Below are 13,488 nucleotides of genomic sequence, written 5' to 3' on the forward strand. Positions count from 1 at the left end.
ACATTTGCTGCTCCTCCAGAGTAAACACATCCTGTAAATAATTATTTTTTTATCTAGTTAGCAAGGCCATTTCATCAGGAAAATAGTAATATTTCTTTATAAAAATAAGGTGGTTATTTATTAAAAATGCTGCTGAGAATGTTTGTGATCTCTTTAGCCATGAGCAGATGTTCAGGTGAATTGAAAACTAGTGTTTTTTATGATTCTTGAATATAGTTCTTATCAAGGTATATGTTTCCTGTGTTGTTTGGCAATATTGAGGGGACAGAAAAGAAGAAACCTGTTCTATCATTTTATAATTTTTATACTACATAGTAATTGTTACCTTGAAAATACATTATACATATTTACATAAGCTATGCGACTTCCAAAGTATTTTTTTCTATGTTAGTTTTGGTCCACAAGGCGTGTGCAATCTTCTGATCTCCATTCCTTGCATGAGAAATAATTGTCAAAAATAAAAGTTTTTGGTTTTGGTCTTTATTAAATGCTTCAACAAAACAGAAGTGGGAATTTGTATGTGCTTTCAATTTGATAGGAAGGGAAACAATTTTTTTTTTTTTTTTTTTTTTGTGTGTGAGAAAAGTATTCCTGATAGCCTAGTGTTTAAAACTGTTGGGAGGAAAACTGTAGGTTTTGTACACCACTTAATTTCTCTAGACATTGAAATATTTTCACCTGGAGAAGCAGCCTATTTTGTGTCTAGCATTTTTCATTAAAGGTGCTAATTAGCAGTAGCTAACAAATGATGCTGTTATGCATTAATACTCAGAAGTGAATTCAGGATGGATGGATCTACTTTGGATCCATCACTGAAATTGGGGACACATGCTCTCAGAGTTCTGGGCAAGATACCAAATACAGAAATGGTCTTGAAACAGTGTGTATAGCATATATAATAAAGTTTTAAATATATTTGTTTTGTGGCTTTTTTTGAAATAAGCATCCTTTGTGAGGTTGCCTGCACTGCTTGGAATTGGACTTGATCATTCTGATTGTGCCAGGTAGAAGCTCCAGTGGAGGGGTGAGGGGACTATTGTCCTCACCCGTGTTTGGTGTCAGTAAAATATAGAATATTTTATTACACTCCTGTTTAACATAGATCAGTTTTCAAGCCAGACCATTGCCCTGATTAACTCCTTACTAGACTTTTTTATCTCTGCGGCAAAAAGACTTTTCCTTCAGCATTGAAGGGCCTTCATTGCTTATCTTTCCTTGATTTGTGGTAGCTACATACATCACATTGCAGCCCTTATCTTCTTTTTTGGTAGCAGAAGAGTTTCAAGTCCACCTTAAAATACTTCGGGAGTTGAACTCATGTGTGTAGTTAAGAAAAATAAATTCAATTAGGTCCTTGTTTTAAATAACCCCCTTTCTGTTGACCATGGTTGGAGGCATGGGGCAAAAGCACACATGACAAAACTCTCCTTTCTTCTGTTCTCATTTCAGTCCAGCTCATACGTTTGCCAGATTATTGGGTTTTTTCCCCCTGACGTTTCCTAAAATGATCAATTATCAAATCAAACTGATGTTATTATTTATAAGGTTACAGCACAGCTGCTGATTTTTTGTGCTCCTGTACCTACCAGAAAACCAACTAAATGGACTTTTTATTTGTGGGATGTTTTTAATTTGTTGTTTCTTTGTTTGTTGGCTGTTTTGCACTGAAACGATGTTTTCATCTGCTTCCTTACCCAAAGCAGAAAAATCTTGATTTGTACTTGTCTAATTTCTCACGTTTTTAGCATGTAGGTACAGAAAGGTTACAGGGTTGGACTTGTTACATGTTTTTTCTTTTCATGTATTGTCTGCAAACCAGAAGTTTAGAGGGAAGGCAGGGAATTATATTAGAACAAGTCTTTAATAAGCCATCACAACAGGTACATATATTTTATTGGAGGCTATTCCATTTCCATAGCCCAATGCCTACTAAGATAAATATTTATGTAAGAGGGTGTTTTTTACCTGCATATCTTATTTCACTTATATTAGTTTGTTTTTTTTTTAAATGTGGAAACCACTTCATATTCTTTGTACAGCAGTCTGTGCAAAAATTCTGCAAGAGCTTGTGCCATAACTGAAAAACTTTTAGGGGTCTTCCAGTTGAAGAAGTTTGGAACAAGATAATTAAATTTGATGGCAGGCAACCTTTAAGGAGGAATATACAAATCTAATGGATGGAAAAAGTAAAGTATCAGTAAGAATTAACTTTTACTCTTGACATTTCTCTTCAGTAAATAACAATCTTACAACAGTGCACATAATTCACGTGCCCCTGTTTGTATTCTTAAATTTTGATAGATTTCTGCACTTTACAACTGCTCAAACTGCATGGTGATGGCAGTAAAAATGAATGACATTTAATTTAGTACCACTGAGATTTCATTTTCAAGGAATATCTTAAGTAAAATGCACAAATGTGATATACTCTGGAAGATCCTGGGAACAGTTTTCCATACCCTTTTCCCCCTTTCCAATATTTGAGAGCCAATCTTTGAGATTATAGATGTTATTTTGAGATTTTTTTGCATAAAGAAGATAGCTGAGCATGTGTTTGTGTGCTCTCAACCATGTGTGCTCCTGGGAATTTTTTATTTAATGTAAAAGAGAAATTGGAACCTTCCCAGCTCAGGATAACAAAGTATGGAATTAGGGAATACATACATTTGATTGTGGCAGAAAACCAAACACAAAAGAACAGCACTGAAAACAAGACTACAGGGTTAACAAAACTTTTAGGGTGAAAGGCAGGTTTGGTTGCTTACCTTTTCCTTCTACTTAATATAATTACCTCGTTTGTGACTTTGCATTAAAATTGGCCTTACTCTCATGTAGAAAAAGAATTTTTAATTAGTGTTACCTTCAGTGCATTTTCAGAGACCCGGTGAAATATGTAATCACTTGCAATTTTATAATTAATTTTAAATACATAATGACCTAGCTGTTTACCTATGTTATCTATGTACTGGTATGTAACTTCATGCAGTGTAGAATGCTTTTTTTGGCAGGCCCATGTTGAGCTGATGCTTGATTTAATTTTTTAATGATTCTGTGATTAATGATAAGCCTTAGATAGCTTTTAAAATTGAGATTTTTGTGTGTAAGTACTGAGTGATTGAACTGTTTTGTTTCATATCAGACAGGTTTAAGGCTGGCTTTGCATGTTTAAGCTAGCTTTATGCATGTTATAGAGTTTTCATCATGAAAGCTTTAATACTGAGAATACAGGGTATCAACACACAGAATACCGAGAGATTTTTCTGCAGTCATGTCTAAAGCACTTTCTCTTTTATATTTACTATGGGAAAAGTGTTGAACTGGATGCCATGACTCACAAATTGATCCCCATCTCAATGATAAAATCAGTTAATGTTTGATCAGTAAGGAAGAAATATTGATGATTTCTGAATTTAAATTCTAACAAGTCTTTGTACAGTGGCCTCCACTTTTCATCTGAGGTCACAGCACCTTTTATAAAGGATAGTTTGATCCCCTAGGCTATTAAAAAAGGAAACGTAGAATAAAGATGCCACCTTGTGGGTGAACTAAATGATGCAGTAGATGATTCAAAATGTTTAACAAATAGATTCTATGCATTTGTGAGTGGCTGCTGGAAATTTAGTTTATTTTTTCTTAAACATTTAGAGTTATTTTTGGAGTTTACATTCGTGAATTTTTAATGAAGTGTCTGAGTAACTACAGTTGGACTATTCTGGAGCAGGTGTTAAATGACTGCTAAAAATCTTGCTCATAATCACCCCATAATTTTGGCATCAAATTCAATGCGTTGTTCCTAATATATTAAAACACAATTTTAATGCTATCATCCTAACCTGAGGGACAAAGAAGCAAACAAAAAACAAAAACAAAAAAACACCCAAAACAAAACAAGAAAAGTTTTTGCAGATATTCCCAGTATGAAAACAGAATGGTGATGCATTCAGGTTCCTCTGCTGGTATTCTCAATATATACTAAGATTCACATATTACATGTGTTAATTTGTTCTTAACTGCACGTCATGGATTTCTTGCAGCATTCAATGAAATATCAGGTATCTATAGACCTTGGTGGTACCATGGTTTTGAATCACCTTTGCTTAGGGCTGGTTTATATAGAATGCTCTGGATTTTTGGACTTTATTTCAGTGTTTTTTGACTTGTTCAGTGGTAATGGCCCCTCACACCTGCTCTGTGTGGGGAAGACAATTGAGAGAAAAGGCACTAATGCCTCTACTCTTGTACAGATTTTTAGAGATTCATTCATTTTGGATTTTGCTTTGGAAAATCCATGTTTTCTGTGCACCCCAGGTTTCTTGCATAAAAATCTTACAAATTCTTCAAGGTCACTTTAGCTTGTTTGTGGCATTGTGAACCTTTGATGTGACACTGGTGTGAGGAACACTTTCTGCTTATTTTAAAGTACTATGAGCAGCATTGTGCTCCTTTGGCTGAGGATTTATTTCTTCCTGGTTTGTCTGCAGGTTTCAGGAGGACTGTTAATGTAATCAATGTGAGTACCTCGGTAGGATTCTTCTTTTCCATGAGATTTGGTTCAGGTTAAGCAAATGCAACTCCTCTCCCTTTTTTATGGACAATTGGATTAAGGCAGGTGGGGGCTCTGCTGTGCAGCTGAGCAAGTCATCACTGGCAATTAATTTCTCCACATCTGGCATCTCAGATTATTTTATAAAGGTGTGGTTTCACTGCTAGCCAAGAGATAGAGACGGACCTTTCATCTGGCAGCTGGAATGGTAGAGGAATTCCTGATACCTAGTCACAGCTCTGAAATCTGCTTCTTGCTGGTGTGCATCCCCCATGAGCTAATGAGAAGACTGTGGGAGGCTGCAGCAGCACAGTCTGCCCTGTAAACTCTGCTGTGTCAGGGCTCTCCTGGGGAATGAATACTAGTGTGATGGCTTTTCTTGGCTGATGTTGACCACAAAAGGTCAGGTATTAAAAAAAAAAAAAAAATCTATTACACCACACTGTAAAATATTCCTAGCTTGAAGATGTTTTAGGCTGTTCTGTATTATGCTCTTAGTTATCTGCCTTGGGCACCCTCAGGAAATAATCAATGACATCAGAATCATCCAAGAAGTCAAGCAGTAAGTGCCAGATGGAGATGATTTTTTGTGTATTTATGTGTATTTTTGTGAACACCTTTTAAGCATGCCAAGCTTTAATAACCCCATGTCCCACTATTTCAGTGGTGTTTATGTATATTTAAACACTAGTGCCAGAAGTTAACATTGTATTTGCTGGTTCAAAATCTATTACTGCAGCTGCCTATTCCTAATGTCCTGTAAGAGTGCTTTTGATTTGAATGATTTTTCTCTTCTATGGCAGCTGAGTATCCTGAACTTAATGCTTTGTGCCCTGCTCAGATATTACAGGGTATACAAAATATACCCTGAAATTCATTCAAACATTTAAAACTTATTATGTTTAGCAGAGACAGATTTAAGATTACTGAGGTTTCTGGTTGAAGTACTCCAAGCAGAAATCCATACTCCATTAGGTTCTGAAACATTTTGTGACCTTAATTTTCCAGGTATTTTGCCCTTCAAATTGAAGATAGTATTTTAATACTATTTAAGTCTCCTGAAGAACCTTGTAATATGATAGGCTTAAGTTGTGAAACATTTGAACAAAATGAAAGATAAAAAAGTAATTTAGATTTTGTATTTTTTTAACATGTATAGCAACATAAAGATATGCATCAAATAACACATCGAAATAGGTGATAAAAATTGCATCTTTTCAGTGCATTTTTCATTGAAATTATGTGTACATGCAATCAATTTTCTATTTCTGGTAGAAAGGTCTTTGCATTGGACTTTTTTAGGCAGAGGCATTTACAGTGATTTGAACCTAGGGATTTGTCTTTTATCTTGTGGTGTACTTCACATAAAATTCTATCTGCAAAGCAGATGTAGGATCACATCGCAGGAGATGAAAGAATTTCAGAGCTAAACTTACTTTGTGGGGAAAAAAATAAAAAGGAGAATTAGCTTTAAAAAATCTTATAGAAAAAGTTAGGGGAGAAATTCATGTTTTCCTGTTAAGTGCTAAGTTTTCTTTCAGCAATATTAAATACAAGGAAATGAAAATTATCAGCAGCTGGTGGCATGCCCAACTCCATGAGATGTTAGAACTGGACTAATAAATGACAGCAATGGCTTCTGATATTTTATCCCCTCTAACATAATCCTGGAGTGCTCCCATGGCTATGCAGTATGAGAGAAGCAAAATACATAAATTCCAAAAACCTGGAAAAAAGGAAGAGTATGTAATTGAACTATAAGGGCACTTACTCTGGATGTGAAATTATATATATTCATGTGTGTATTTGTATATTTTGTAAGTGTATATCTCGATGTTTACCCTAGGTTTTGGTGGTTTGGGGTTTCTTTTTGGTGTAAAAAACGTGTTTTATTCATGTACACCAAAAAAATGTTAATGGCAGGTCTTTCTGTAACTCCATACAACACTGGTTGTTATTATATACTCTAACAACTTGGTGTAGGTTGCCCTACCTAAAGATTTTCATTGATTTGCTGATAAGCCCAAAATCCTTTTGACAGACCTGTGCACTGATAGCTGCCTAACAGATTATACAAATGTCACGATGTCAGAGAGGATGGCCTGGGATGTGGGTGCCAGCCCCGAGACATTTTTCAGTCACAGCTTCAGGCTGGGCATTCTAGTTACTGAGCACAGGAAGGAATGTAAAACATAACCCAGCAGGCAAACATTAATTGCATTTTGCTTGTCTGAGCTGCTGTTTGCCTGTTCTAGGCTGCCAAACACTGAGTTTTCCCACATATTTCATTAGCTGTTTCCCAGTCCTGGGGATTTGCTGCATATTTGGGATCGCTCTCTGAGAGCTGCAAGTGTAGTGGTCAGCGGTGGCTGCTGAATTGGGTTTTAGTGGCTGGTCCAGTTTTGGTGAAGTCAGAATAAATTCCTTTTGCTGACAAGAACACCAGTTCTGGTTTCCAAGCGTTGCAGGCTGCCTTGGCACTTGGTGAGTGTGAACATTCACCCTGTATTTCTGCCAAGCTAGGAGTAGGACAACTGTGAGTGCAGAAAGGCAGCCAGGAATCTTGAATCAGAGCTGTTAAAAATGATGTCCCCTTTAGTCTGTACTTGTGGGTTTTATTTTGCCAAAAACTGCAACCTTGACCTCTGATTTGCTAAATTTTACTAACAAGCAACTGCAAGCAATCTAAGAAAAGGCTGTTTCAAATGATTCAAGATTGTATATTAGTTGATTTTTTTTTGTTGTTCCATCTAGAAAGCTGTGAAGTTTTGTGTCTACTTTACTAAGAGTAATTAGCCCAGCACTCTGAAATGCACAGAGTGAAGGGAGGAAGTTAGAAAGATTGTAGAAAATAAAATGTCATCAGAATATGAACAGGTTAAAAGCTTATAAAAATCTCCAGTGTTGGTGGGGTTAAAGAAAGACCTTTTTCAGATTTCTAGAAGTACTCATTATACACCATAACACATCCACTTACTACTTAGAATTTTTGTGAGCCATAGTTTTTGTAATCCCATTAGTCTTTATTGAGAGAACAAGCTTCAGTCTGATGCTGAAAGGATGAATCTGTTTTTATATCTTACTCTAAGAACTAAATAAACTTGTGGCCATTGTTTCTGCCCTTTGCAGAATCTCTTCCAAGTGTTATGTCAATTGTAATCTTGTAATCTCTGGATCTGCATGGCAAACACTCTCTGGCATTCTCAAATGAAATCAAACTTTCCTGTTCTTCACATTCCAGTCACAGGAATATTTTATCTAATAAAATACTGGGCAAGAATGTTTCTATCTATCATTTTTACAAGAGAAGAACAAAACTAAGTTTTATCTTTGAAAAAACAACATGATCTTGTTCTTTTAATTGAAAGAAGAGATCCTTTGCCTGTGAAAATGAAATCCTCCACAGTTTGTAGTTGCTTTTCAAACTCCTCAGCCTGACAGTGAAATCGTGCAATCTGATAATAGAATGCCTGAGGCTTGTTGTGATTTTTTTTTTGGGCAGTGGTATTAGCAGATGCTGTGCTCTGTTGATTTTAGTCACTTAGGGTTTGATCCTGATCCCACTGACCTGAGTATAAATGTAGTGTGACTACACTGACTTCACTGGAATTACCATAAACATTTCAGGGTAACTGAAATCCACGTTTATTTAATCACACTTGTGGTTCTGCTGTGGGCTTTTCAGAAGTCACTAAAGAAAGAGAGAAAGAAAGGTATGGGTGACTTTCCCCATCTCTTTGTGACAGCCTTCTTAACTCAAAGAATGTTTGTTGCTGGCCAGTTGTTAGAATTTCTGTGTATCTGTCTGCATGTTTGTACTGATGACTCAAGGTTTTTGTGCTAAATGCATGCACTGGTTGACTTTCCCTTGTCTTACAGCCAGTTTGAGTAAGATTCCGATGCCTTGTCACTAGAATTTCTCTTTATTCATGAACCTTCTCACTGTCTTTATAGTCAGTTTGAAGCTGATATGAATATGTTTAAGTGTCTGTGGTTGGATGGAGTGATTTGACATGTTCTAGAAGTGGTAAGCCGTTGGTGTTGGTAAGTGGCCATAAATAAAAACTGGCAAAATGTAGGATCTAATCCCGCAGTCATTTTTTCCCCCTCTGATGCTGTCAATGGGAGATCTGTCTTTATAACAGGGACTAAGGTGTCAGGATTGTACAGAATAGAAATTGTAGCTTGTTCACAGCAGATTTTATAGCACAGATGTCTTCAGTGGCACAGACATGAATGTTTCCTATTTAGTGAAGGCTTTTTCTTAACTCTGGAGCCTTTTCAGACTGGCAAACCAAACTCTCCACAGCAGACCTTTCAGATTTTTCTTATAATAAGACTAGTTAATTTGATGTTGAGCCTCGTGTGTTTTTTTTCTCCTTTATTTTACTGACCAAATAAACTTTATGGAAATCCTGTGACCCTATGTTTCTCATGGTTCTCAAAATCTGCCACTTTAGTATTTTAATACTCCAAGTAAAAGATGCTAATGGCTTAAGGTGTTAGAGATATCTGTGTTAATAACTACTGATTTCTACTCATAACTGGTGATTAAGTAGTAACCACTGTCAGTAATGTCTGATAATAAACTGGTTCACTGTATATTTCATGCATCCTCAGTGTAATTTAGTGATAACACAGAAATGTTAAACAAAATCAAGAGGAAAAAAAATGAGGAGAATGAAAGGGATTTTTGAGCTGTTTTTTTTTCCTGGTACAAGGGGAGCTGTTTTAGAGACATGTGTAAACAGGATTTTAGCTGTGGCTCTGGGAATCTCTAGGAAAGTGTTCAGGTGCTTTTTAGGAATTCCTAGCCTGCTTTCTAGGAGTTCACTTCTCAGCTTTCCAGGCATTTTCACTGTGCTTTCTAGGAAATCCCAGCTTCTGCTTTCTACTCATAGTACACATATTTCCTCAGGGTGGTTTTTTTATTTTTTTTTTCTTTAATTTCCCCTGTGCTGCATCATGATAATTTCCCCTCAATTTATAGGAATTACTTATACACCTTCTGGAAATTTCCTCTTTGATTTCCAGGAATTTATCTCTGGTTTTTAGTAATTTTCTGTGTCTGCTTGCTGTGAATTTAACCTCCTATGTTTTGTGAATTTTCCTTGTGCTCTCTGAGGAATCTCCCCTCTAGACAGGTATCCTCCATAGATTTTTGCTCTGTACTTTGTAGGAATTTAGTTTGCATGTTCTAGAAAATATTCCTTGTGCATTCAAGGAATTCCCCTCTGCCTTCTAGAAATTTTCTCTGTGCTGCCTAGATATTTTCTCCTGCAAGTTCAAGTAATTTACCCTCTGCTTTCTAAGATGTTATATATGTATTTTGTAGAAATTTTATGCAGATTTTTGAGGAATAAACCCTTTTCTTTCTAAGAATTTCTTGCAGGCTTACTTGGATTTCACCTTTCATTTTCTGGGACTTACATAATTTTCATTTAAACTGAGGGCAAAAACATACTTTTCTCTAATGGTTATATATTAATTTATTAGCTAGTAGGATCAACTCTTTATATGGTATATATCTCAGGCCTTTTGTGTTGAGCCTTTACTTTTTGCAAGCTGCAATGAGGTCCTGGCCCCATTTATTTTCTGTTCTGGGTGCTGCTCTTTTTAAAGTAAAATTGCAGGATGAGGGTTCAGTGTGCATTCCATAGCTCTTGCAGTACTTGTCTTCCTGTATGAATCATTTGCCATGTAATAATATTTTAAAATGTTAATTGTGATAACTGACGTTATCTTAATTTAACAGATAAGGAAAATTGTAGCAGGAGGGTGATGTAACTTCACAGCTCCTAAAGGATCTTTGAGAAGATTTAATATCTAGCTTAATTTAGAAGCAGATATGCCAAAAGTAGCTGTGAACAATCAGTAAGGGTTGAACCCCAGCATTCTGGTTTTCTTAATTTTTTAAAGTCAAGTTCAGGTGTTGCAGATGCTAAAAATCATGGAGAAATTGAAACAAACAAAAAAAAAGCTCTAGAATATTAGATTCTAATCTATTGGCCACATAGCTCCCACCTTCCAACACCAGAAAGTTCAGAGTGGGAGTTCCCAGTATGGCCATTTTTTATCCATGATGGACACCGTGTCTCTTGGCATGTCCACCTTGACCAGCAACAACTGAACATGTCAGTGTGAGCCCTCAGTGCCTTGGATCTCTCACAGTTTTGGTTTTGATCAAAAACACCTACAAATACCTGTGGGTTGGGAAAGAAAAATAACTTCAGTAAGCTCTTTGGTCACATTGTCAGTTCAGAAAGGAAGAGAAAGCCGACTGCAAATGTGATAGGGAAATGCCTCTAGGTGCTGAAAGCTGTCACATAACAATTCCTCCTCACTTTCCCTGTTTACATCACATAACATTAAAAAGAGACAAGTAATCTGCTCCTCCTGTACAACTTCTAGCTGTATAAAGTGTGCTTTTATCATAGTTACCTCGAGGGGTTGAGATGGATAATTTGCTGCTGGAGTGTTTGAGATTTTTATCTATCTGTGGGGCAGTCTGCCACAGAATTTGTTAATTCTTTAATTGGTTAATTAAATATGTTATAGCTTCTAACAGTTTCAGAGATTAATAATAGCTTGCAAAATAATCTGTTAGGTACACAGAGGATGGGGTAGGCTTTGCCTGGTGTCTTGCCCTATGGTTCTGACACCCGTAAGGGTCTGAGAAAGACCACATGACTCTCATGAGGGGATTAAAATATCATGAATAGGAAATCTTAATCAAAAGCTAATGTGAAATCTGTATTTTTCTTTTCTACTTTTACATTTTTTTTTATATTGTCAGTAATCTGTATTAAAAGAACTGCATGCCCCTCGCTTATGTACTCTTTTATTGATTTATTTATTTTGAATTAATAGTATTTTTTCTTGTGCCTAGACAAAGGGTTTACAAAGATGTTTGTGAAAAAGTTAGTCCTCCTTTTTCTTGAATTGTTATATTGATAATATTAAAGAGCACAATGAATATTCTTCAGTTTATTGATTTATCAGCAGAAGACTTTACTCTGGTTAGGATTTTTTAATACACACATTTTGTTCAGAAGCAAAATGTAAAATAAATCCAGGATTTTAGTCCTTTTTTAATGTTTTCAGAACATCTTCAAGAGAACAAAAAGATTTCTACGTATCACTAAGCTTATCTCTTTTTTGTGCTAGTTATCACTTTTTTTTTTTCCTGGTACATTTCAGAGAATCAAGAACTGTAATAACTTTATCATATTACAGTTAAAAATTTCTTAGATAGTAGGACCAAGCGTATTAATATTGTCAGAGACTTAAATATGGAAATGGGGTATTAATCACATTTTGTGTAAATTGCAAAACGTAGGCTATTGAGTGAGATTAGAAGTTATCTCATGATAAAAACACTCTCTCAGAAAAGAACATTCTCTTAGGAAGTTTTTGTCTCCATGTAAGTATTTTGTACTATTGTTTTCTAATAAGTCATCTGTCAAATAGAAAGTCCTAGATCTGGGAAATGTGGGGCTAGGGTGGAACCAAAGGGGCTTAAGGATGTTCAAGTGACATCTGAGATTATCTCTGAGGTCCATCAGGGGCAATGGAGCCAAGGAGATTTTGTAGAATGCTGGCTGAAAACGTGCTCCTTGTTTTCTGGGGGCATGCAGGTTTCTCAGCTCTCAGCCGAAGCCAACGTTCTGTGTTTTCCTGCAGCTTGGATCCTTCTTTCATCTCCCTGGTGTCTCCCTGTGTCTGAAATGCCAGCACTCTCGTGGTCTCCAGAGGCTGAAGCCCTCCTTCCTTCCCTGAGGTGAGCAGTGTTGCTTTTGTCACTGCTAGGGGATCAGGTGCTTGCTGAGGGATGACCCCAAATTTCAGCACTCTGATCCCTGTCCTGCAGGAGTTGAGCCAGTTGGAGGCAGTTTCCTGTGCCTCACCTGCAGTAGCCATTTGCAATGGTAGAATGAGTCTCTTTATGAAAGCTGGGCAACTTGGTGGCATTCCAGGAGTTAAAGGCTTGTTTATCCCCCAGCACTTACAGGGGCTGCTTCTTCTCTGTTGTCTGCTGTGGAGGAACTGAGCTCTGGCCCTCTTGTCTGGAAATGTTTAGCTAAGCTTTCCTTCTTTGGTGCATTTTAACTCCCTCTGAGCCTTTTTGTGCAGCCTCTTTTTTGAGAAAAGTAGACTCCGAGGAATCATGTGCAAATCAGCTCTCAGGGAATTGCAAGAGTACACAGAAATCCTTGCTTTTGTTATCCCTGTTTTGGCAGCACTCTTGAAGGATGTTCTCACATGATGTCAGTTAGAAGTAAAAGCTCATTTTTATTGGATGCTCCAGATCAACAGCTTCCCAGGTTTATTGAAGTATTTTGAAATCCTCTTAAAATGTGTTGTATACCATTTGCTTTGAAAGTAAAATCTATTATACTTTTGTACTGTCTGGTGGAAAAAAAGTGTTTTCTTTTTCCATCTCTGAATGCACCCAGCAATTCTGCAGCTAAAAAGCTGAAGTACCGTTTCTGTCTGTGTGTTTTTGGTTTTTGCAGATCTGCTGTCCAAACCAGCACTCTGTGTTATGCCAATTCAGTGCCTTGTCAGCATGGCAGACAGCTGTAGTTAGAATACAAGGCTTTTGTGTTCCTCCCGCCCCCTCATCTCTCAGGTTTTATTCCACTTCTTTGAGCACTGGACACATTCCTGCAAGTCTCTGTTGTTTTAATTTAATTTGGGCACAGACTATATAAAACTGAACAGATGTCTGAAAGCAGTGAAGACCCTAAAATGAACCACATGCTCAGCTCCATTCAAACTAAGCAACGCTGTATATTTTTTTTTGTCCCCATTGCCACAGAGATCAGACGTGACTTGGAGGTGTGTGGCAAGAGGATCCAACATGGGGAGAAGAGGTAAGGAGACTGGACTTGGACCAAATTTTCTTTGTTGTGTATTTTTGAGGTGTGTTTTCAAGACTGGGT

Source organism: Cinclus cinclus, chromosome 6, assembly GCF_963662255.1.
Source record: "Cinclus cinclus chromosome 6, bCinCin1.1, whole genome shotgun sequence".
Taxonomy (NCBI): Eukaryota; Metazoa; Chordata; class Aves; order Passeriformes; family Cinclidae; genus Cinclus; species Cinclus cinclus.